Below are 23,809 nucleotides of genomic sequence, written 5' to 3' on the forward strand. Positions count from 1 at the left end.
CAAAAAACAGATGTAGAAGTGGACAGTAAATACAGCGGTACATTAGTCCACATGATAAAAGCCCAAAACTACACCATGGTCGGTCGAGGAGATTCAGTCTTTGGTGGCCGACGTACAAATTCAGACAAGACAACGAGCGAGTTTTCAGTAACTCTCTGAGCAGACGACACGGAAATAATGCGCTGCATCGCTATGACGTCCAGGTACTGTAAAGTCAGTAGTATCCTGTAATGGAAATGTTCTCCAGGAATACCGAGCCGAGTCGAGCTTGTTCCACGTAGTGGAAACACGGCATAAGGCTGAGAACAACAACTGATGCATCAAACTGACAAAAACTGACCTAACAAAATGAGACAAACATATATAGTGGCTTGGCCAAACCATTAAACAAACAAGGGGAAAACAAAATGGACACCAACTCTAACTAAATACAACTGAAGCTTTAGTAACATTAAATTCCCCCATGACATCACAGCCCACGGTTTCTGCTGATGAGGCGGCTGCAGTATTTAGGACCTGCAGCTGACGTCACTGGTCATGTGATTGTTGTTTACACTGCCATATTGGTAGGCACGCTATCTGGATCCAGAAAGTCAGAACTGTTGCTTTATATCGTGTTTTTCTTAAGACTCGTGTTTGCATGTTTTGTTATTTGTGAGTATGTCTGCTTGTGATAAAGGCACCATTGTCCTGTCCGATATTGCCAGAGCCCTTGATAGCACCTCCCAGGTTCATTATGTGGAAAAGCTAAGATCTATTGCCGTGGACCCCTACAGCTTGACCTTGGATAAACTCTGTGCTATTGTCAGTGCTCGGCAGTTAGCTACCCAGATATTTACAACTATCTGGTATATCAGGTGTGAAAACAACAAAGGCATGTAATCAGGGGACATAGGATTGTCACTTTTTCCTGGAACAAGAATAAAGGAAGTCTAAACATCTGAACAAACATCTAAAAAAAACCAAAACTTAGAACGGTAGGGGTGGGGTGCCTATGGTACATGTTTATTGAACTAAATACTGGTAACGTCTATGTAGCCATAAACTAATTTGTGTTTTAATGCATTCACTTACCCTAAATAAAATGGTCGCTGCATACTTGGCTGGTGCTGGATGGTTGCCAGCCTTTGCGTTTTATTGCTGCTATCTATGGCAGGCCATCTCTATCACTATTCGCCACTCCCACCACACGTCTGGTCATTTAAACGCTATAAAAAACGGTGTGCAAACCACCAAAATGCCATAGAAAACGGTGTCCAAACCGCCAAAACGCCGTAAAATGCGGCGTAAATTCCCACAAAAATGCCGTTTTTATGGGGTCATGTACTGTTTTAAGAGCGGTGCAAAAAGCGCTGTCTTATGGCACTTTAAAACGCCGTGTTTTACGGCGCTCTGTGTCACTTTTGACGGCGTAAAAAGCGATGTTTTCTTGTATTATAATCATCTCCACCCCCTGGCTTTGACAGCCACTAAAGTTGAACTCTCATCAGCCAATAAGTAAAGAGAACAGACAGACCACACCAGTTTACCACTGATCTCCTTTGCTGCTGATTGCATCTATTTCTTACCTGCTCTAAGGAAAAACCTGAAAGCTAGTGATGTTTGGAGATGTGCCGAGGCTTCGAAGCGTGTGTCGAGTAATGGAGGGGGCGTTTCCGCGAAGCGCGTATCGAGGCTTGCTTCATTTAGGGGAGGAGCCGAAAATGATGATGTCCGAAGCCTCGCTGCCCGGCTGTACCACGTGACTGCTTCACGCAATGGTTCAGAGGTGGTTCTATGTGATTCAGGTTTGACAGCAATACAGACCCCTCAGGCTCTGTTCCAAATGTGGGTTTTTGACTGAGAGTTGGGTTAGTGCAGAGTTTGAACAGAGTTTGGATAGTTTGGATACCAGAGTTTGGATAGCGTTTATATAGTTTGGAGATAGTTTGAAGAGTTTAGAGAGAGAGATCATTTGAAGATTTAGGAGAGTGAGGAGAGAAGGATGAGTAAGAGGATGGAGCCGGAGAAGAAGAGGAGGATTTCCCCTGTGTGGGAACATTTGGATTTGATAACTCCTAATAAGGTCAGCTAAATCTAACATTTTTTCAGATACATACGGTTTGCTTATCTGGAGTACTGGGAGAGACAAAAAATTACTGTACCCCAGTTTATATAATCTTGTTCTTGTGTTTTTGTACATCTTCTGTACCATGTGAAAGGGTGTTTTCAAACGCCAAAGAGGTTGTGTCAAAAAAAAAAAAAAAAATCACTTCAAACCAAAAACTGTTGAGAAACTGACATTTCTGAAAAATAAATACATAAATACATAAAAAGATAAATAAAATCTCCCCTGTCCTGTACATCATTGTCCAAATTACACAAGCATGTTCAGTGTCCTCCTCTTAGTTCCACAAGTACTTTCACTGTCTTCTGTCTGTTTAAGTTAATGCCATTTTCCTAAAGTGGAAAAAGAAAAAAAAAAAAAACATTACACAACCTCCCGAATATGATACTACCATTTGGGGGAAACTTACACACACAGAATACATTCAATAATATTTTATTATACACATATGTGATAATTTATGTAGAGAAATTATTTGGTCATATATTTTTTGTTATTCATAGTCATTCCTAAGAGCCATAACAGACCCAAAAATTCAATGCATCACACATTCTGTGGTTCAGATCCAGCTGTCTGTGATTATACACATGGACAGTAGGTGGTTTCATGTGCACATGAAGCTTTGAGAAATGAAACCTTTCTCGAACCAATTGGCTCAAGTGGTTCGATGTCTCATGAAGCTTCATCTCACCATCACTGCTGAAAGCTTGCCTACCAATATGGTGTCGTAAACAGAAAACCACATGATCATGTGACGTATGTGCAAAACCTGAATATAACGCTGCTCCACCACACGATAACTCAAACAAAGGAACCAAGGATTAACCCTTTCATGCATACAGGCCACCACAGTGGACAGCTATTCTACAGCTGTTCCCTTGTATATTCATGGATTTTGTTGTTCTTTTAGTTTTAGTTTTTTTTTTTTTTTTTAATTTATTCTTTTGTATTGATTTTTCAGCAGAAAATTTTCAATCACATTGTTTTTTTCATGCCTAAAGAGGAATAAAAACACTCGGAAAAAAAATGTGATTAAGGTTTTCATAATTCGTGCATGAAAGGGTTAATATAACAAAATGTGACGCCTACTAATGTGTGCCCACATTTGTGAATTTAAATGTAAATTGTTTATATGTGCTTAAAAATTTGAAATTTTGTCTGTATTTATTTATACATTTTTGGCAACAGAAATGATTTTGGTCTAAGAAATGGGTTTGGAACCCAAAAACTTGTCTATGCAGTACCAGGGTTCTAACAGTAGGAGGCAGTGTAATCCTATGGTTTTCCACAGAGACAATAGACGACTGCGCGCGTGCCGACGGTTTTCCTCATAACTGCAGAAGACTGAGCAGAAGGCGGACACGTTAGCCTGTCTCATCCTTCTTTTCCTGTATTTCAGGTCAGTATTGTGTTTAAACTTCACAGAAACTGCTGTAAAAGTTCAGTAAATGTTTAGAGACTGTTTGGTTCAAGTGCAAGTCTGAAAGTCAGCGGTGGAAATGTGAGTCCTTTGTTTACAGAGGCACTGCTAGTGATGGCGGCGCCGTACTCGGTTATTTTGCTAGCTAGCATCGAGCTAATTGTAGTATATTAGTTTGGGCCACATGTGTCCCAGTATTTTAGTCAAGAGTATTTCTCATTCGGCTCTTTGATTAATTTTGTCAGGTTTGATGGTTAAAGTGATGTCTGAATTGTATTAAAAATCTAGTAGAATCAGTTTAAATACAGGAATAGTGGATCTAATGTATGGAGTTAAAAGGTGTACTAAGAGTTTATGTACAAGTTAAAAGGGTTATAAAGTGTTTATTTACTGACAACTGTGGAAGCGCAAGTCTGAGGGATACCGAATAGCACTGAGTCTGTGCATTAAAGGTGCAGTATTATGACCACAGGGTTATTGTAAAAGATGAGTGTAGAGATGTTAATGTGCTACAGCAGGGGTGTCAAACTCATTTAAATTCAGGGGCCACATTCAGCCCAGTTTGATCTCCAGTGGGCCAGACTAGTAACATAATAAGTGAAAAAGTAAAATTATATTATGATCAGGTTTACATCTACAAAGTTTCTTTAAAAATCTGAATAACATGAACAACTTAAATTGTCTTAAGAGAAACAAGTGGAATTTTAACAGTATTCTACCTTGTTTTATCAGTTTATCATTTACAAATTGCATTACAATCACACAAAACATTTAGTAACAGGCAGAATATTGGTAAAATTGCATTTACTTTTCTTAAGACATTTCCGTTTGTTCATATTTGTTCAGGTTATTCACATTTTTTATTTTTTATTTTATTTTTTTTTAATAAAAGTGTAGCTTGGTAATTTAAACATTTTCATGTAATTCTACTTTTTTTACACCAAAAAAATTAACAAAGAGAAAATTTGAGGTTGTCATAATTTATAGGTTATTGTGATAATATTTTACTGGTCTGACCCAGTTGAAATCTAATTGGACTGTATGTGGAAGGTGAATTAAAATGATTTTGATACCATTGATTGTTAATATCTTAAGTGTAATTTTTGCCTTTCACAAATTCTTCCTGCGGGCTGGACTGGACCCTTTGGCGGGACGGATTTGGCCCCCGGGACGCATGTTTGACACCTGTGTGCTACAGAGTCGAAATGTGTTTGCGACTGAAACCGATATGTGGGTTTTATATTTGTTTTATGAACATGAAAATATGTCTAAGGGACAATTAAAATACAGTGACATGTGAACTGGTTTAAAATGTGAGACAGACAATGCTCCCATTGTTCAGTAAAAGAATGTTATTGAATTAAATGCGGAAGACTTAGCAGAAGCAAGCTACGCCTGCCTGTCTCAGCCTTCTTTTCCTGTATTTCAGGATACTTGTAGCTGTTAGCGGGTGCTGTAGCCCGGTGCCCGTTACAAAAGCATAAATAATTTAATGGTCATCCCACACTGTTAAAATTTGTGCACCTATACAAAAGTGTACGATTAAGTAAACAAATACAAAATTAACTAAACTGTGTATCTTAAATGACTGACTGCAACTAAAGACCATGTGCTGCTAACCAAACTTATAGACATAAAGAGATATGAAAACTAGTAAGGTGATAGTGTGTTTGCAGAGATGTTACTATGTGTGACTGCGTCCATCACACTGCCCTGTGATCAGTGATGTGGGTGTTTTATCTCTGCAGAGGTGCTACATGTGTAAAATACTGATGTTTACAGGCACTGTCTCCTTCCTGTAAGAGACTGGCCAAGGCAACATCATCAGCATATTTACGCAAACTTCATCATTGTCTTAAAAATCCTCTCTCTGCTCTGAAAAACTTTTCACCTTGGCAGCTCTTTCAACGGTTAAGACTCTGTGAATAACCTTAAACCAGCGTTGGGAATAACAGCATTGAAAATAGTAGCGTTTCTAATGCCGTTATTATTTTCCAGTAACGGGTAATTTAATGAATTACTATTTGAAACGTTACAATGCCTCTACTGTTACCGGCAGTGAAATGTGGCGCGTTACCATGTGCTGATATTTATCTATCTGTTATCCGTCCTTGCTCGCTCAGGTGTGGCGAGATGTGTGACGTTCGCGGACGAGTCGAGTCTTTTGAACGGCTCTTTTCAGTGAACGATAAGAACCGATTTGTTGCGAGCCGTACGTTTACGGATGTTCACCGTATGTTTGTTTTGTTCTTATATTCAAATTGTCCACACTGCCTTCACGCTTCACCTGTGTGTCCATGAGCTTGAGTTGTCCACACTGCCTTCACGTGAACGACTAATGACATGTCTGAGTTTGAGTTGTCCGCAGCACACCCCATTCACTTGAACGCAGCTACGTGCGCAGCTAATTTAGGGGAGGAGTTATGAGTGAGAGTCCGACTGACTGGACTGGAGACGGTTACCGCTGGATCAGGGAGGAGATAATAACGACTAAAAAAAGGAGATGAGGAATTAACTGGAGGAGCGTCTTCTTCCTGTAAATGCAGATATGCTCTTATGTGGTGGAAAATCTGGGCCCTGGTGGACCCCAGCCGGGCCCTGGTGGACCCCATCCTCACCACAGTCATGGTATGAAGTACCTGTCTGCTGTTCTACTTTATGAAACTGGCCTGTGAAAGAAGCTCAAAAATCAGTTTCCTTTTACATATTTGAAGGTTTTTCAAAAAAGTAATGCAATAATTACTTTCCCTGGTAACTAATTACATTTATGAAGGAGTAATTCCATTACTAATTCACTTAATTTTTTGGGAAAGTAAGTAGTAACTATAACTAATTACTTTGTAAAAGTAATTTGCCCAACACTGCCTTTAACCAGTGGTGGACCATGCATTTCACTCCTAGGCCTTCAGTAGTGCTCTGTCTGAATCAATCCACCCCTCAATAACTATTTTATGGTTATAAAAACATCTTTTATGCAGAAATGTAGTATAAGGAGCCATTGCGTCGCAGATAGATAACTCCTGTAGCCACAATAAATGCCTTTACTGAATAAACAAACCCGGGGTGCACAAGCCTCCTTCTACTGCAGCTACAGCTGCGACACTCAGAAAAAGCATCAATAATGATCTCATTAACTTGCAATATTATTTAGGAAAACAAGGTTCTCGCTAGCGTCATTGAACGTTGGGGCCCCCCCGTCGCTGAGATTTGACCTGCTATGCTGTCTTTCAACCAGTGTAGTGGTGTTTTTTGTGTGTGTGTGTGTGATCGTCCAGCGTAATGATAACAAGATTTGAATTTGAAAAAATCTATTCCTTTGTCTTGGTGCAAAGCGCTGCAGACAGGAAATGAGAACAATATAATCAACACCCCTTTGTGTGCCTTGGTATTGTCTGACACCCGCCCGGCAAAATCACTTGCCTTACACTCATTGGCATACAATGAGACGTCAGTCAATTTATCTCAAGCGATCACTTGTGGAAAATTATATGTAAAATTTAGCCTGTGTGTGCGTGTAGTGTGAGTGCCGCTCCGATTATCCCTAATTTCGTGCAAGTGAATATTTTTCTATGATCATGTCTGTGTCGAAGTGCGGGAGCAATGCCAAATGCAAGGGTAATATCGCATCGTTTTTTGAGCCAGCGTCGAAAAGACAGTCACGGGATATTCACGCCGATGGCCCTGACAATGGTGAGTCTGCCACAGTCATTGTCGAAGATGGTGCCCCAGAAACGGCCAAGACAGATGGAAGGCAGAGGGATAAGAAGAAACAGAAAACAGGCTTTGATCCTGCATGGAAGAAAGAATTTCCCTGGATAGAAATTACTTCTGATGAATTCTCTGGTATGTACCTCGTCTTTACGATAATCTATTAACTTTTGACTTTGACTTTAGCTGATGCTGTTATAGTTTGTCCTTTTTGCATTATTCTATCCCTGATGCTATTTATTTCACTCTGTACAATATGCTGGTTCTCTAATCGCTTTGATGAATGAGCGGATGATCCACTTAGCGCAGTATTTGTAAACAGAACGTGCCGCTGTCAGTCAAAGTTGTCTCCATGCCGTTGCGAGGGTAATGTCGCAGAGAAGTGTCATCTCAGCCAATGCCTGGCGCAAGGTGCAGGTGGGTATCTTCATGTCGGTCATCAACTGGGAAACTTGAGCGGGAGAGATGGGAGTGAACTGAGATAATGGCTGAGCAGTGGGGGTGGAGGGGGTGCACGGGGGGAGCACGGGGGGGGGATGGCGCAGGGGGCGCAGGTACGGAGGCTACTGTAGATGGAGTCAATTTTGGATTGAAGCTACGAAAGGAAGCGGACTGACCATTTGGAATTATGGAATAAGTGTTCATGGACAAAATGTAATGAGCATCAGTCTGTGATTGAGGTATTTTTTGAGGCCGACAGAGAAGGCCTTGCGGGCCCTGACAGCCCGCCACTGCCGTAATGTTGCAAGCCTCTGTGTTTGGTGCAGTCAGCGTGTGGGGCGTCAGACTTTCAAGTGTTTGAGATTCCTTCGGAACCTCGTCCGCTCACATGGGGCGGTAGTGAGTGTAGAAAACGGGAGAGACGGAGAAATTCTCTCGCTTACGGCCATACCACCCTGAACATGCCCGATCTCGTCTGATCTCGGAAGCCAAGCAGGGTCGGGCCTGGTCAGTACTTGGATGGGAGACCGCGTGGGAATACCAGGTGCTGTAAGCTTTTACACTTTTCTGGGTGACCAGCAGAGGGTGCTGCTGCTGCCGCTTCACCAACCAGCAGTTTATCAACAAGAGAAGAATCCAAATCAGTTCATTCCCGAAAAACCAAAGCTGTGATGGCCACAGACGCCAAAGCCTCAGAGTCTTTGCGAAGAGGAGAAAATTCTAACTTTTCACCTTGATTGGTCTTTGAAAAAGAACATGTCTTTACGGGAACATTTTGTTTTAGTTGGCACTCTCTAAACCTCTCCTTTCTTTGGATTCATTCAGAGTGGACAAAGGAAACCTATTGGCATTTTGAAAGGGCTTAACAGAAACAGTAAAGACCTTTGAGTGGCGGATGGTGTGGAAGGCAGCGGTGAGGTCTGGGAGGATAAGGATGGCTATACGGCCAGAGTCGGTGGAGAGGAGGAGGAGGTGGTGGTTTGACATTTTGAGGAGGGCTGTTTCAGTACTGTGTTTGGAGCGAAAAGCGGACTGAAATGTTTCAGAGAGGTTAATGGAGGTGAGGTGGGTTTGGAGTTGAAAAGCCGCGGCACGCTGGAGTATTTTAGAGAGCAGGGGAAGGCTGGAGATGGGGCGAAAGTTGGAAGGAATGTCAGGGTGGAGTCCAGGTTTCTTAAGAATGGGAGTGATGGCGGCTAGTGTCAGGATGTCAGGGACTGATCCGGAGCAGAGGGAGGAGTTGATAATGGAAGCGATGAGTGGGGAAAGGACAGGAAGGCAGGTCTTAAGTAGCTTGGATGGGATGGGGTCCAGGGTGCAGGTGGGTATCTTCATGTCGGTCATCAACTGGGAAACTTGAGCGGGAGAGATGGGAGTGAACTGAGATAATGGCTGAGCAGTGGGGGTGGAGGGGGTGCACGGGGGGAGCACGGGGGGGGGATGGCGCAGGGGGCGCAGGTACGGAGGCTACTGTAGATGGAGTCAATTTTGGATTGAAGCTACGGAAGGAAGCGGACTGACCATTTGGAATTATGGAATAAGTGTTCATGGACAAAATGTAATGAGCATCAGTCTGTGATTGAGGTATTTTTTGAGGCCGACAGAGAAGGCCTTGCGGGCCCTGACAGCCCGCCACTGCCGTAATGTTGCAAGCCTCTGTGTTTGGTGCAGTCAGCGTGTGGGGCGTCAGACCTTCAAGTGTTTGAGATTCCTTCGGAACCTCGTCCGCTCACATGGGGCGGTAGTGAATGTAGAAAACGGGAGAGACGGAGAAATTCTCTCGCTTACGGCCATACCACCCTGAACATGCCCGATCTCGTCTGATCTCGGAAGCCAAGCAGGGTCGGGCCTGGTCAGTACTTGGATGGGAGACCGCCTGGGAATACCAGGTGCTGTAAGCTTTTACACTTTTCTGGGTGACCAGCAGAGGGTGCTGCTGCTGCCGCTTCACCAACCAGCAGTTTATCAACAAGAGAAGAATCCAAATCAGTTCATTCCCGAAAAACCAAAGCTGTGATGGCCACAGACGCCAAAGCCTCAGAGTCTTTGCGAAGAGGAGAAAATTCTAACTTTTCACCTTGATTGGTCTTTGAAAAAGAACATGTCTTTACGGGAACATTTTGTTTTAGTTGGCACTCTCTAAACCTCTCCTTTCTTTGGATTCATTCAGAGTGGACAAAGGAAACCTATTGGCATTTTGAAAGGGCTTAACAGAAACAGTAAAGACCTTTGCGGCCGTCCAGTGGGGGTTTTTCTTGACTGTTTTTGGCTGGAAAGGGGGAAAACGGCTGAAGCCACAACAGCACCATCCTTTCCTTCTCCTGTCTTTCCTTTCCATGCATCCAGACTTTTGGTACCCGTCTTCATGGCACTCCCTGAGTTTTGGAGTGAATCAATGTGTCGTTTTCTCCCGTCAAAGGGTGAAGCAGCAGCGCCCTGTGCTGGGCCCACAGAAGAGGGTAAAAGCTTACAGCACCTGGTGTTCCCAGGCGAATCCTCTTCCAAGTCCCTATCCGACGCTCAACCGACCAATGGTTGAGCGCTGCTGAGCGCAGTTGAGCACGGACCAGTTTAGCGCTCAACCCACCAATCATTGAGCGAGAACTGGATTTATTCATTTCCAGCGGTCGCTGAGGTAAGGGTTATTCCTACTCTCACTTTTCCTTATAGCATTTATCATAATTTTGACAAATGATTCATTGAAAATTAGTAATCGACAACACCGACATAGACAAATATATGATTCGGTTTTTTTATGTGTCATGACAGCTTACCTGCTGTTCGTATCTTGTTAGCATGCTAGCCGGCTGAATTGTCCGACCGATGATCCAAAAGTTGACTTGACAGCTCATATCTCCCTCAGAAAAATGTAGTACCTGACAACACTAATGCTGTCAAACGAATGATTTGGGTATTTAGTGTGTAATGACAACGTACTGACAACTCGTCCGTGTTAATGCTAGGTAACGTGTCCGCTGATTCGGTGTTTACGTACCCCTCCCTCCCCCCCTCCCCCCCCAGAGGGGGCTTGCGGTGTACTTTATGTTGTTTATCTCCTTGAGCTTACATTGTGACTAATATTCTGATATTTTCTGTTGTACAGAGAAACAGATGAAAACTATAGAGAAAGAATGGTAAGACCACTTTTTTTCAAAGCAGGCTACTGGCTTTCTGTACAAGTAGCCTTTATAAAAGCTGTACTATGTGTGTGCATCAAATAAACTTTCAGAGAAAACTTTCAAATGAATTTTATTGTAGTTACACCTGTGGGTTTTTTTTTTTGCCTATAGTAGAAAAATGTATGACTTCTTCAGCTTATACTGCAGTGTATTAAATCTATACATACTGTGGGCTATTGAATATGAATGAATGAATTAAATCTTTATTTCAAGCATGTAGACAGTGAAATCAAAACAAAAAATCAACCAACAAAATATAAGTACTGGTACAGAAATGGTTGATAAGCAAACACACAACAACATAAATACATAAATAACAATAGTAATAGTAAATAAATAAGAATAATAAGAATAATATGAATGTAAATAAAACAAATGAAATGAAATTATACATGCTTAAAAAGGAGTAGGAAGAAGTAAAAACTTATGTACTCCTACCCCATATTTCTTTTCCTTATGATCATTATGTAGCAATTATTATTTTGTATGAATATTGTTAATAATAATAATAGCAACAACAACAACAATAATAAGAGTAGTGTAACAATATCACACATCCTTTTTCCTATATACACTAATATAATAATACCCATTTTCAACTTTTCCTACCGGATATTAATACCAGATATCAATAAAAACTAAAAAGAACAAAAACAAAACAAACAAAAACACATATACATACATAACAATATTGATTTAGATTAAAGTGATTTCACCAAAATGTTTTCCTGTGTTACTGAAAAAGATGGAAAGCACAAGGATGGATTCCATTTCTAACATCTTCTACATTATATCTCAATAAACTGTGCTTTTTGGATTAACCATATCTTCACCAATTTGTCAGATAACGTAATTTTTTCTATAATGTATTATACATGTGAAAGTGATTTAATACATAGGCCAACACCATGTTCAGAATACAAATTGAATCTTATCAGTGACAAATGAAATCTTATCTGTTCCATCTAGGTAAATGAAACATAGTAGAAATAATTATATCAGTAATAGAATGTGAATAAATATGTGTGTGGAAAGAGATAACTGAAATTGGCAAGTTGTCTTCTTGCATTAATAAAAGGCAGTTTTATTTGATCTCTGCAGAGCTCAGATGCAGCCAAGGCTGTGGCAGGGGCCCCCTGTGCCGTCCCGGACCCTGTCTGGCTGGACCCCAAGCGGGCCGAGGCGGCGTCCAAGAGGGCCGGGGGGGAGGTGTGGCGAGGCCGGCCGGTGCTCACGTTCGGGAAGTACGGCGGGCAGATGCTGCAGTGGCTCCTGGAGAACAACGTGGGCTGGCTGGTCTAGCTGCTCTTCGATTTCTGCCAGAAAGGGGAGCAGAACCAGGTCCTGCAGTGGCAGAAGCAGAACCAGGTCCTGCAGTGGCAGAAGCAGAACCAGGTCCTGCAGTGGCAGAAGCAGGACCAGGTCCTGCAGTGGCAGAAGCAGAAGGAGGTCCTGCAGCGGCAGAAGCAGCGCATGCTGGAGTACGCCAGAGAGTTCCCTGCTGTCACCTGCGCCTGGACAGAAGACTAGAGGTGAGATGCACTCAGCAGTCAGTGAGCAGTTGCACAGTAATAAGCACCAGAGTTTTAAAAACAAGTCTCAATTTTATATATTATTGGTTATATGATATTTCTTATATTTATTGTATTATATGATGCTTTCTATATTTAGTATATTATATGGTAATATTAATTATATGATATTAATTTTCAACAAAATAACACTGAAGCGGTTTATTTTAAGTTTTGTAGGCGTATTGGTCGTGAGTTCAAATATCTGAGTTGTCCATAATGTTATTCATATTGTATCTTTTTTAGTACTCTATCTATAGGCCTAATCTACAAACACAATCAACTTGTCATTCACTCGGTCACAAAAAAAAAAACAACAGATGAAAACAAGTATATCACAACACACATTGTATTCAGATTAAGATAAAAAGAAAAGATTTCACCAAAAAGTGCAGATTTAAGTCATGTTATTTTTTATTTATTTATTTATTTTATTTTGAACATGTAAAGAAAATAAAAATAATAAAGGAAATTAAGACATAAACAAAATAACATTTAAATGGACAGAATCCATCTTCAGGCACATACAAGTCTGAATTTTGCATTATCGAAAAGGAGTAGGAAGAAGTATAAATTTATTTAATCCTACTTCCTACCTTTAATCCTATGTTAATCTCATAGACTGTGAGATGGGAGGCACCATCAAGGTATACATAGCCCTTTAATGTTCAATGAGGTGGCTTTGCACGGAGCAAGCAAACATACAGCACTTTCTGCAGGAGATCAATTTAATTTGACATGTCATTTGTCTACAATGGTTTGTTTATTTTCTGCAGTTACAGCAGTCAAAAGCTCAACGGGCAGAGTCTGCGGTCTCCCAGTTTGAGCAGGATCCCAACTATGCCAGCGATGCAGAGCTGTTGGCTGCCACAGGTAATATGGTTTACATTGAAATGAACAAGAAAAGACTGTAGTGTTCTGCTCTGGAGCTGTTACCGCTGTGTGCTAGAGCCACGTCAAATTCATTAGTGTAGCGTGTATTTAGCAGTGCCGTTCCAACTTATTTTTTTTATTCAATCTCTTTGTCAGAGAACATCCTGGAGGAGTCTGAGGCTGCGGTGTGCACCCAGCTCACCACCTGGGGGGAGCTCACTCCAGCTGGGAGTCAGGACACTGAGGGCCGGCCCAGACCCCCATCCCTGGAGGAGAGCTCTGCTGCCTCAGAGCCTGGTGCGGTTTTGCTGGAGGACTGGCAGAAGTTTTGGGAGCAGCCCCCTGCCTCTGCCCAAGCACCGGGCATTGCCACTCCCAACATCGGGTGGCTGAAGGGCAGCGAGATGCACGGCCTCTTCACAAGGGCCTCCCACTACAAGAGCGTGAGAGGGGGGGACCGTGGAGAGGAGGCTCTTGAAGGAGCAGATGGAGTTCCACCCATCTCCACCTCCGTCGTCTGTCAGGGGGGCGCTGCCCAACATGCTGGCCTTCTTCGCTACCCCTAAGAGAAAAAGAGAGAGAAAACAAAACAAAAAAAACAAAACACTATATGGAGAGAGAGAAACCCTGTAGTCACTGCCCACCACATTCCATCCCAGCTAATCCACCTCTTCCTGGTTCTACAGTCCAGTCCACTCCAGGCCCAGACTTGTCCTCCCTACAACCCTCCCACCTACTCCATCTTAGGCCTATGCATGTACATATGTATATACTCCCACCCACCCCACCCCCTTTTTTTTGTAAATAATTTCTTCTTTTCTCCTTTGGACTTTGCTGTAAGAATACCACCAGCGCTGATGTGTGGCACTAAAGTCTATCTGTGTCTGTATCTGTGGTTCTGCACTGGACTCACTCATTTTGGGATCAAGTGCACAACTGCCATCTATGAAGCCACAAACACTGAGTTACAGTATACTAAATGTCACACTATGCAACTCATGTACTTGTCAAAATGTGAACACAAATCAGGCACTCACGCTAATCCTAATCCACAACAAAACTGACATAACTTGTTTACAAACCCTTGTGTTGTCTATTTTATTGCACTATGTCTTACTGATATACACTGCATACAAGTTGTATTTTCATGTCTACACTTACTTTTTTTTTTGTTTTTTGTTTTTTTTCATGTCACGCATTTCAAAACTGACTTCTAACTTGTTCACAAACCCTTATGTGGTCTAATTTATTGTACTGTGTTTAACTGATATAAACAACGTACAAGTTGTACTTTGATGTCTGCACATACTGACAAGTACAATGGAGGACCCTAATTTATTGTACTGTGTTTAATTTACTTTTATGTCTGCACATACTCATGATACGTGTATCAAAACTGACTTATAACTTGTTAACAATCCCTTGTGTGTCTATATTATTGCACTGTTTTATTGATGTAGACTGTTGTATTTTCACATCTTCAAATACTCTGTAGTTATTTTTCCATGCCACGCATTTCTCAAATGCAACCTCTGTATTCTAGTGTACCTGCTGCTCTGAATATGTAAGAGGTTTCTTCTCAACTGCACTTTTTACAGCTGGAAATGCACTTGCTCTGCTACAGAAGTGAACTTTGTACAATTGTGTACGATTACTTAGTACCATCATCATTATGCGTTTGAATTTAAAAAAAAGATATATAAAAATGTTTATTTCATATTTTTAATGTGTAAACATGTTTGCATATTTTAATAAATAAAGCTTGTTTAATCAACAAATTCCATCTTTTTCCATTTCTAACATCTACATTATATCTCAATCAAGTGCATTTTGGATTAACCATATCTTTATTTGCTCCACCAATTTGTCAGATAATGTATTTTTTTCTAGAATGTATTATACATGCGTAAATGATTTATTACATAGGCCAACACCATATTCAGAATACAAATTGAATCTTATCAATGACAAATGAAATCTTATCCGTTCCATCTAGGTAAATAAAACACAATAGAAATAATTATATCAGTAACAGAATGTGAATGAATATGTGTATGGACAGAGATCATTGAAATTGGCCCACTTTTTTGCAGTATCTTGATTTACCACCAGATGGAGGCATCCAATCTGATTACTGTTTCAATCGATTCCAGGTTGAGCAATAGGGACTTGGGGGGGTCATGAGCCGTTCCCAGGTGGTCTCCTACCCAAGTACTGACCAGGCCTGTCCCTCCTTTGCGTCTTAGATCAGACGAGATTTTTTTTTTTTTTTTTATTGATTCATTCAGTCAAAAAACATATTACATTTCCATCAAATAATCTACATCAATCCATGTCAAAAGAAGAAAACTGACAAAATACAAATAGAAAAATGACCATTAATTTTAAAGTGCATGTGCAAATAAAACAGGATCAATACATAAGCCACAACTTAAAAACAACCAAGCAAATTAAGAACAATTTGGCAGTTTTAAAACTACCCCCTCCCGTGTCAATCCAGTAAAAGGGTTGGTAGAGATAAAAACTTTTATAAAAACATCCAAATCTTTTTTACTAAAGTAGGCATACAATGTTTCCAATAGTCGCAATAATTTAATGTTAAATAAATTACAAATATCAATTACTTTCCCCTTTTGTCTTGCCATTGCTCCCCTTACCCACACTGTATGCCTTGCAACTGCCAAAATCAGCTGAATTGCTTGATTGTTTTTCTTGTGTTTTTCGACAGCTCCGAACAAGAACAGTTTTCCCCGTTTTTTTCCAACATATTCCTCTGTTTCACCAAACTCAATTATTAATTTCTTCAATCTCCCCTCCAAACATCTTAATTTCTCACAATAGAACATGTGTTTCATCCCTTCTTTTTCACATATTTGACACATATCACTGTTCACAAAACCCATTTTAAATAATCTCATTTCATTTAAAACACAGTTGTGGCCAAGCATAAAATCAAAGTTCTCTAAAATTGGACATTTTAGACTTTGTCTTATATTTTTCCATATTTCTTCCTTTTTTATATTTTCAAGTACTCCTACCCAATATCTGTTTGATGTGGGTTCTCCAAACTCAAGGTGTCTAAAAAACAAATAAAATTTTTTTCAGCACACAAAAGTCCCACACTTGATTTACTGCCTTACAAACAATTTCAAAATTCTCTGTTTTATCCTTTTCATTTGTCGTATCAATTTGTTGTCTCCATTTCTTTGGTATAGCACTTATTAATGTGTGTAAGTCTTTTTTAATTTTATCATTTTCATAATCTTCCTTTATTTCCTTCAAATCATCTATAAAAGCTTGAAGTGGTAAGAGCCCTGGCCTTACCTCATAAAAGAGATCTCTGACCTTCCTAAAACCTGCTCTGTACCAAGTCATCCAATCAAAACCCCGGCCAATCTTCAAATTTGGATTTAAAAACAGTGGTTGGTTTAAAATCGCCTCCCTCCCCACTGGATTTATGTGCAAACTTTCTTTAAAACTGACCCACGCCCTTAAAACCTTTCTATAAAACTCTGGGATGCCTGTTAACATTATTTTTCAACCCCATCCATAAGGCTGAAGACCCCAGACCACCAACTTTGTTTAAGTAATACAGCATTGTTTCTTTCCATTCCTTCTTATCATTACCCCAAAAAAAAAAAAGATCTTCACCGTTTTAACTCTTAGGGCCTTCAGCCTTAGGATGGGGTCAAGCAATCCCAGACCCCCCTCCTCCACTGTCCCGATCAGTCTTATATTTCACCTTTGATGGCTTGCCTTGCCAGATAAAATCCACCACTAAATGTTTAAAAATATTGACCACGGTTGTTGGCAAACAGACTGATTTGAGTACAAGGACTGAACCCAAATGCAAGACCCAGAAGCAGGCGTAAAAGTTTACAGTGTTTATTAAACACAGGTTTAACTGACAAGTCTTGGATAGTGAAAGAATACAGATTCTTGAGGTTACAGAGTTCAGGGTTCTTCACCAGGTTTGTGAGGCGGACCGGAGACGGACCTTCACAGCCCGAACCGAAAAAAACACATCGGGTATCCGACTTGGGGAGAGCATAGGGATGTCAGTAAACAGACCAGGTCATACACAGTGAGGCAAACGGATAGGCAACAGTACATTGGGAACAGACTAGCTCACGTACCAGTAAAACAGGTAAAAGATCGAACACACGTTGAAGCAACAGCAGCTGAGGCACAGACAGGGGTCGGGCAAAAGGCAGAGGTCTTGAGAAACAATCCAGGTCAAAAAACAGGCAGACAGACAAACAGGAGCCAAAAAAATGCAAGTAAGTAACACACTAGGCAATACGAACTGGCACAGGACAGGGGAAAACACAGGGCTTAAATACACAAGAGGGAGGGAAGACAATGAGACACAGGTGGAACAAATCAGGACGGGGACAGGTAATCACACACAGGTGGAAATGATTAGGGAAAGGAAGCAAAGACACCACACATGACACATGAGGAGAACTTAACAAAATAAAACAGGAAGTGACAGACAAAACACACAAGACAGACAAAACCAGACTAATGTCTGATGGCAGATGTGACACCCTTTTAACTTCAATATAGTGTCCTTCATAAGTAAGTCCATCCTCTATTCTTTCACAGGCTTGTTCTGAGTTGAGGGTGGCCTCATACTGTCTGTTCGGTCTGGGTCTGAGAGCCAACAGCGCTCCAACGCCAACCACCTTCTCAATTTCTTTTATCAGTGTCATTACGTTCAGTCCGTTGATTCCTTCACATTCAATCTGAACAGTCCATTCTCTGTTGTAATCCACTTTATGTCTTTCTCTCATTCTGTTTCTTTCAACATTGTCATTATTTTTCACATTTTCTTCATCTTCCATTCCGTTTTCTCTTTGCACTTTTCCGTTCTCATTCAAAGGTTCGTCTTTCTCATTAACTACATCGTTCACTTTCATGCTCCGATTCAGTTTCTTTTTTCTTCTTTCCACCATGGTAAATTCATCCTCCGCTCCTGTTGTGTCATCATTTCCTTCATTTTCCAAAACTTCTCCAGATTCCTTCTCATTTGTTTTCGCAGATCCATTGTCATATTCGTTGCCACTTGCCTTTGTCATATTCATTTCCGTCAGATCATCCACTGCCACGTCATTCAAACTCACATTCTCATCAAATCTTCTATTCACTGTCATCTTCATTAGGTTGTTCTTTTTCATATTCTTCGTTTCTTTCATTTTTAATGACTCTTTTTCTGGCGTTAAACGCCGCCGCTGTCCTTTCCCATCCATATTGATGAGAAATAAAGAAAATTAAATTCGCCCTCCCAGCGGTGCAGCAAAAACACCGCTGGGCTTGCTTATCACAAACAACTGAAAAATAAAACTACATAAACTAACAAAACGATGAGGAAGCCTTTCTTCCTCTCCTGCAGCCACTCACTCCATTCAGAACTCCACAGATGTGGGCGTGTTCAGGGTGGTATGGCCGTAAGCGAGGGGGGCTGTCATATTCACCCTCTTTATAGATTTCATCACAGTGAAGAGCAGGTTTTCCCCTATGTTTTCCCACATGTGAAATCTAAAGCACTCAGTATTTAAGTGGCAAAGGACATACAAAGTGATCTAAATCATCTCTGAAAGAGTTACAATGAACACACCGGCCTGGAATGAATGCACCGAAAGCGTGGAACCAAGCTGCAAATAGCAGTTTGTGCGTATACTCAGTGTCTGAAGGAGGGGGAATATGGCGGTGGGATGCTTACGGCCACGGCAAAAGCAAAGTTTCACATAGTAACCCTCAGATGTGTTGCGACGCCATGGTTTTGTTATCCTCCTGCAATGACCTCTATCTCTGTAATGCAGTGGCGGACCGTGCATTTCACTCCTAGGCCTTCGGTATTGCTCTGTCTGTATCAATCCACCCCTCACTAACTATTTTATGGTTACAAAAACCATCTTTTTTGCAGAAATGCTGTATAAGGAGCCGTTGCGTGGCAGAAAGCTAACTCCTGTAGCCACAATAAATGCCTGTACTGAATAAACCAACCCGGGGTGCACAAGTCTCCTTCTACTGCAGCTACAGCTGCGGCACACAGAAAAAAAGCATCAATAAAAACCTGATTAACTCGCAATACTATTTAGGAAAATAACAACATATTACTCACCAAAAATTCTGATGATCGGCACACCAAATCCATCCTCCTTTCTTTCCTCAAAAAGAGTTCAGCTACTCTGTTGTACAGATTACCCGTGTGGGTACCGGTCGTAGTTAGTGGAGTGAAAGTGACAGGCAAATCCTTTCCCTGGTTGTGACCGGTTTGCTAGCTTGGGAATTGTCCGACCTTTCTTATTCTCAGCTTTACTTGAAAAGCCCATCTTGGAAATGGCTTTGACAATAAATCTGCATCCAAATCCTTTTCTTCTCCTCCTTCAGCCATTGTGGGTTGACAAAACAGCGATAATAACAATAACAATACTACATTTTATTTTTCTAGCGCTTTTCATGGAACTCAGAGACACTTTACATACAGCAGGTAAAAACAGGAACCAGTCACATTAAAAGCGGTTAAAAGCAGGTGCAGGAGGCAGGTATATAGATAAATGAAACAGTTAAAGATTAAAATCCATCTTAAATAAGTGAGTTTTTAAAAGGGATTTGAAGGTGTTGAGGTCGGAGCAGTGTCGGACGGTAGGTGGGAGAGAGTTCCAAAGGGTTGGGGCCGCAATAGAAAAAGCTCTGTCCCCCCAGGTTCGGTGCTTGGTTTTTAATGGTGGGGCGAGGAGATGAGCAGAGGAGGATCGGAGGGTGCGGGGGGGCATGGGGCTGAAGTAGGTCGATGCGGTGTGGGGGGGCTGGTGTTGTAGGGCTTTGTGGGTGAGGAGGAGGATGTTATTCTGTGTTTGACAGGGAGGCAGTGGAGGTGTTGGAGGAGGGGGGTGATGTGTTGACGTGACCGGGTGTGGGTGAGGAGACGGGCGTCAGAGTTTTGAATGAGCTGGAGTTTTTTGAGAAGTTTTGAGGGTAGACCATAGAGAAGGCTATTACAATGGTGGAGTCCGGAGGTGATGAAAGCGTGAATGAGTGTTTCAGCTGCAGGAAGGGAAAGAGATGGACGGAGACGGGCTATGTTTTTCAGGTGAAAGAAGGAAGTTTTTGTGACCTGTTTGATGCGCTCTTCAAAACTGAGGTTATTGTCGAAGATGATTCCAAGGTTTCGGGTGGCGGACGAGGGAGTCAGTGATGACTTGTCAAGAGTGAGACATATGTCGGGGATGGACTGGGTAAGGGATCTGGGGCCGATGATTATTGTCGAAGATGATTCCAAGGTTTCGGGTGGCGGACGAGGGAGTCAGTGATGACTTGTCAAGAGTGAGACATATGTCAGGGATGGACTGGGTAAGGGATCTGGGGCCGATGATTAAGCGGTCAGATCTATGGCAGTTGAGTTTGAGGTAGCTGGCTTGCATCCAGGTTTTTATTTCAGAGAGGCAGTTTGAGAGGGTGGAGGAGATGATGGATTGGGAGGATATGCAAAGTTGAGCGTCATCAGCATAGCAGTGGAACTTGAGGCCGTGACGACGAATGGTGTTGCCAAGGGGGAGGATGTAGAGGATGAAAAGGAGGGGGCCAAGCACCGAACCTTGGGGGACACCCTGTGACAGGGGAGCGATGGAGGAGGAGTGGTAATTTACGTGGATGAATGGGTTGGAGAGGTAGGATTTGATCCAGGTGAGTGCGGAGTCAGCGATGTGGAGTGTTTTCTCAAGACGTGAGAGGAGGATGGAGTGGCGGATGGTGTCGAAGGCAGCGGTGAGGTCTAGGAGGATAGGTGGAGGATGGTTATATGGCCAGAGTCGGCGGAGAGGAGGAGGAGGTGGTTTGATATTTGGAGGAGGGCTGTTTCAGTACTTTGTTTGGAGCGAAAGGCGGAGTGAAATGTTTCAAAGAGGTTAATGGAGGTGAGGTGGGTTTGGAGCTGAAAAGCTGCGGCACGCTGGAGTATTTTAGAGAGCAGGGGAAGGCTGGAGATGGGGCGAAAGTTGGAAGGAATGTCAGGGTGGAGTCCAGGTTTCTTAAGAATGGGAGTGATGGCGGCTAGTGTCAGGATGTCAGGGACTGATCCGGAGCAGGAGGAGGAGTTGATAATGGAAGTGATGAGTGAGGAAAGGACAGGAAGGCAGGTCTTAAGTAGCTTGGATGGGATGGGGTCCAGGGTGCAGGTGGGTGTCTTCATGTCGGTCATCAACTGGGAAACTTGAGCAGGAGAGATGGGAGAGAACTGAGATAATGGCTGAGCAGTGGGGGTGGGGGGGGGGCACGGGGGGAGGTGGCGCAGGTATGGAGGCTACTGTAGATGGAGTTAATTTTGGATTGAAGCTACGAAAGGAAGCGGACTTTCCATTTGGAATTATTGAATAAGTGTTCATGGACAAAATATAATGAGCATCAGTCTGTGATTCAGATATTTCTTGAGGCCGACAGAGAAGGCCTTGCGGGCCCTGACAGCCCGCCGCTGCCGTAATGTTGCAAACCTCTGTGTTTGGTGCAGTCAGCGTGTGGGGCATCAGACCTTCAAGTCTTATAAATTCCTTTGGAACCTCTTCCGCTCACATGGGGCGGTAGTGAATGTACAAAATGGGAGAGAAGGACAGACACTCAAGGGGGAGAATGTAGAGGATGAAAAGGAGGGGGCCAAGCACCGAACCTTGGGGGACACCCTGTGACAGCGACCTTTCTTAACGATGTACAGCTTTTCTTCAAAAGTCCGTCTTTAAATTGGCTTTGACAATAAATCTGCAAACAAATCCATTTCTTCTCCTCCTTCACCCATTGTGGGTTTGCAAAACAGCTATTTAACCAACACAACTATATTTCTTTTCATGTTTCTTACTATGCAGTTTTCTAGCTTTGGCTAGTACACTCTCTGACTATCCAATCAAAGGGTGAGAATATGTTGACGTTACCGTACGCCTGTTAGAGGGCCTTGGTGTCGCCAACTCAAAATCTGATTGGTTGAAGTAAAAGTTTCATCGACACTTATGTTTTGCTACAGAGCCCGCAGAACTGATTGTGAAGGCTTCCACGCAGATTTCTTTGACTTTGACCCTGACTGGCACAAATGAAGTCTGAAATGTGATTGGTTAAATGCTTTAATATGAAAATACATGTTGGGTAGCAGCACAACCAGGGGAAAAGCTATGAAAGGAAATGGACAGACCATTTGGAATTATTTAAAAAGTATTCATGGACAAAATATCGTGAACATCAGTCTGTGATTCAGATATTTTTTTAGGTCAGCAGAGAAGGCCTTGCAGGCCCTGACGGCCCACCACTGCCTTCAACCTTATCTTAAACTCTAATCTCAGCTTTAACGACAAATTCAAAGGAAACTCTCATACTTCTAATCATTTCCTGTTCATTCATTTTATGAATATGGTCCCTGAAGTAACTTTAAAAACAACCAGTGTACTCTTCGTGCTACATACTACTATATTTTCACTAACAGCTACCAGTGATGTAGTGTAATTTTTCTTTTCCAGGTAAGCTGAACATTCCATCTAGGTGAAACACATAAGACAGGTATACAAGTTTCTGTGAACCTGCTCATTCAAGGAAGATACAGGATGGATTTTTATGGGTTTATGGGTTTGAGACACAGTGTAGCTCTACGGCACCGGTATAGAAGTGATATTGGAATGTTTTCAGGATGAATTTTTCCATGACAGTAGCCTCTTAATAGGCTTTGTTTTCAATAACAAAAGGGAAGAAAATCACCAAACTTCTCCTTTTTTTTTCAGCCAAAGTGAAGGTGTTGTTTAAAGTGGTGTGGTTTTATCTTCTTGGCCCTTTGACCTTGTATCTCCTCCTCCCTGTCCGTCCCTCCCCTCATCTCCAGGTGGTGGGCGTCACTCTCCGCAGCCTGATTCAAAGTGTGGACGAGATCCTGCCATCCCTGCACAGCTCTGTCACCACAGAGGTGAGACTTCTGGACCTTTAGATCCAGACAACGCATTATTTAATCTGCAGATCTAAAGGGTTTCATCAAGTCTGTTGTTTGCGGTACAAGGGTTTTAAAGACCTTTTATTGGTCTGGAGGAATCCTGGAAAAGTCATGTTGTCCAGGAGAAGGATTCTTTGTTTCGTGGACTTGTCTCTGAAATATTAGTATGTTGGTCTTTTCTTTCTGTTATTTCACATGGCAATGAGTCATGAGGCACCAGGTTGAGGCTGTATAAGTGCACAAGCTCAGTAGATTTCAGTGATAATTAATGTCATTCCATTTTCTTTTGCATTTTTTTTTACACATTTTTTGAAAAAACAAAGTTTCACCTCAAAACTGATCCCTGTGTCGGCAGGGTATCATTGAGCAGGAGGGGAAATGTGTTGTGTGACACATAAGAACTATAATTCACACTGTCCAACCACAGAAAAGTCTCTGTCTAGTTTTTCGGCCTTGGAGATGCTGAACTGTGTGATATGATCTGTGGTCTGGTTTCAGATAGAGGGCACGAAGAAGCTGCTGAATAAGGACTTAGGAGAGCTGATC

General features: G+C 42.0%; 1 long non-coding RNA gene, 2 other non-coding genes and 1 pseudogene across 3 annotated transcripts; all 4 read left to right on the forward strand.

The window, feature by feature from the left end:
- The window catches only part of LOC115422481 (NACHT, LRR and PYD domains-containing protein 12-like), a 53,365-nt pseudogene that overhangs the window by 23,647 nt on the left and 5,909 nt on the right, over nucleotides 1-23,809 (forward strand).
- On the forward strand, nucleotides 8,114-8,232 carry LOC115423266 (5S ribosomal RNA). Its single transcript, XR_003935939.1, has one exon. It is a non-coding gene; the product is annotated as a 5S ribosomal RNA (ribosomal RNA).
- LOC115423260 (5S ribosomal RNA) lies at nucleotides 9,459-9,577 on the forward strand. The gene has a single exon (XR_003935933.1). It is a non-coding gene; the product is annotated as a 5S ribosomal RNA (ribosomal RNA).
- Nucleotides 10,096-12,082, forward strand: LOC115423153 (uncharacterized). Its single transcript, XR_003935918.1, has 3 exons — nucleotides 10,096-10,311; nucleotides 10,780-10,810; nucleotides 11,957-12,082. It is a non-coding gene; the product is annotated as an uncharacterized LOC115423153 (long non-coding RNA).

The sequence above is a fragment of the Sphaeramia orbicularis genome, chromosome 7 (genome assembly GCF_902148855.1).
Source record: "Sphaeramia orbicularis chromosome 7, fSphaOr1.1, whole genome shotgun sequence".
Taxonomy (NCBI): Eukaryota; Metazoa; Chordata; class Actinopteri; order Kurtiformes; family Apogonidae; genus Sphaeramia; species Sphaeramia orbicularis.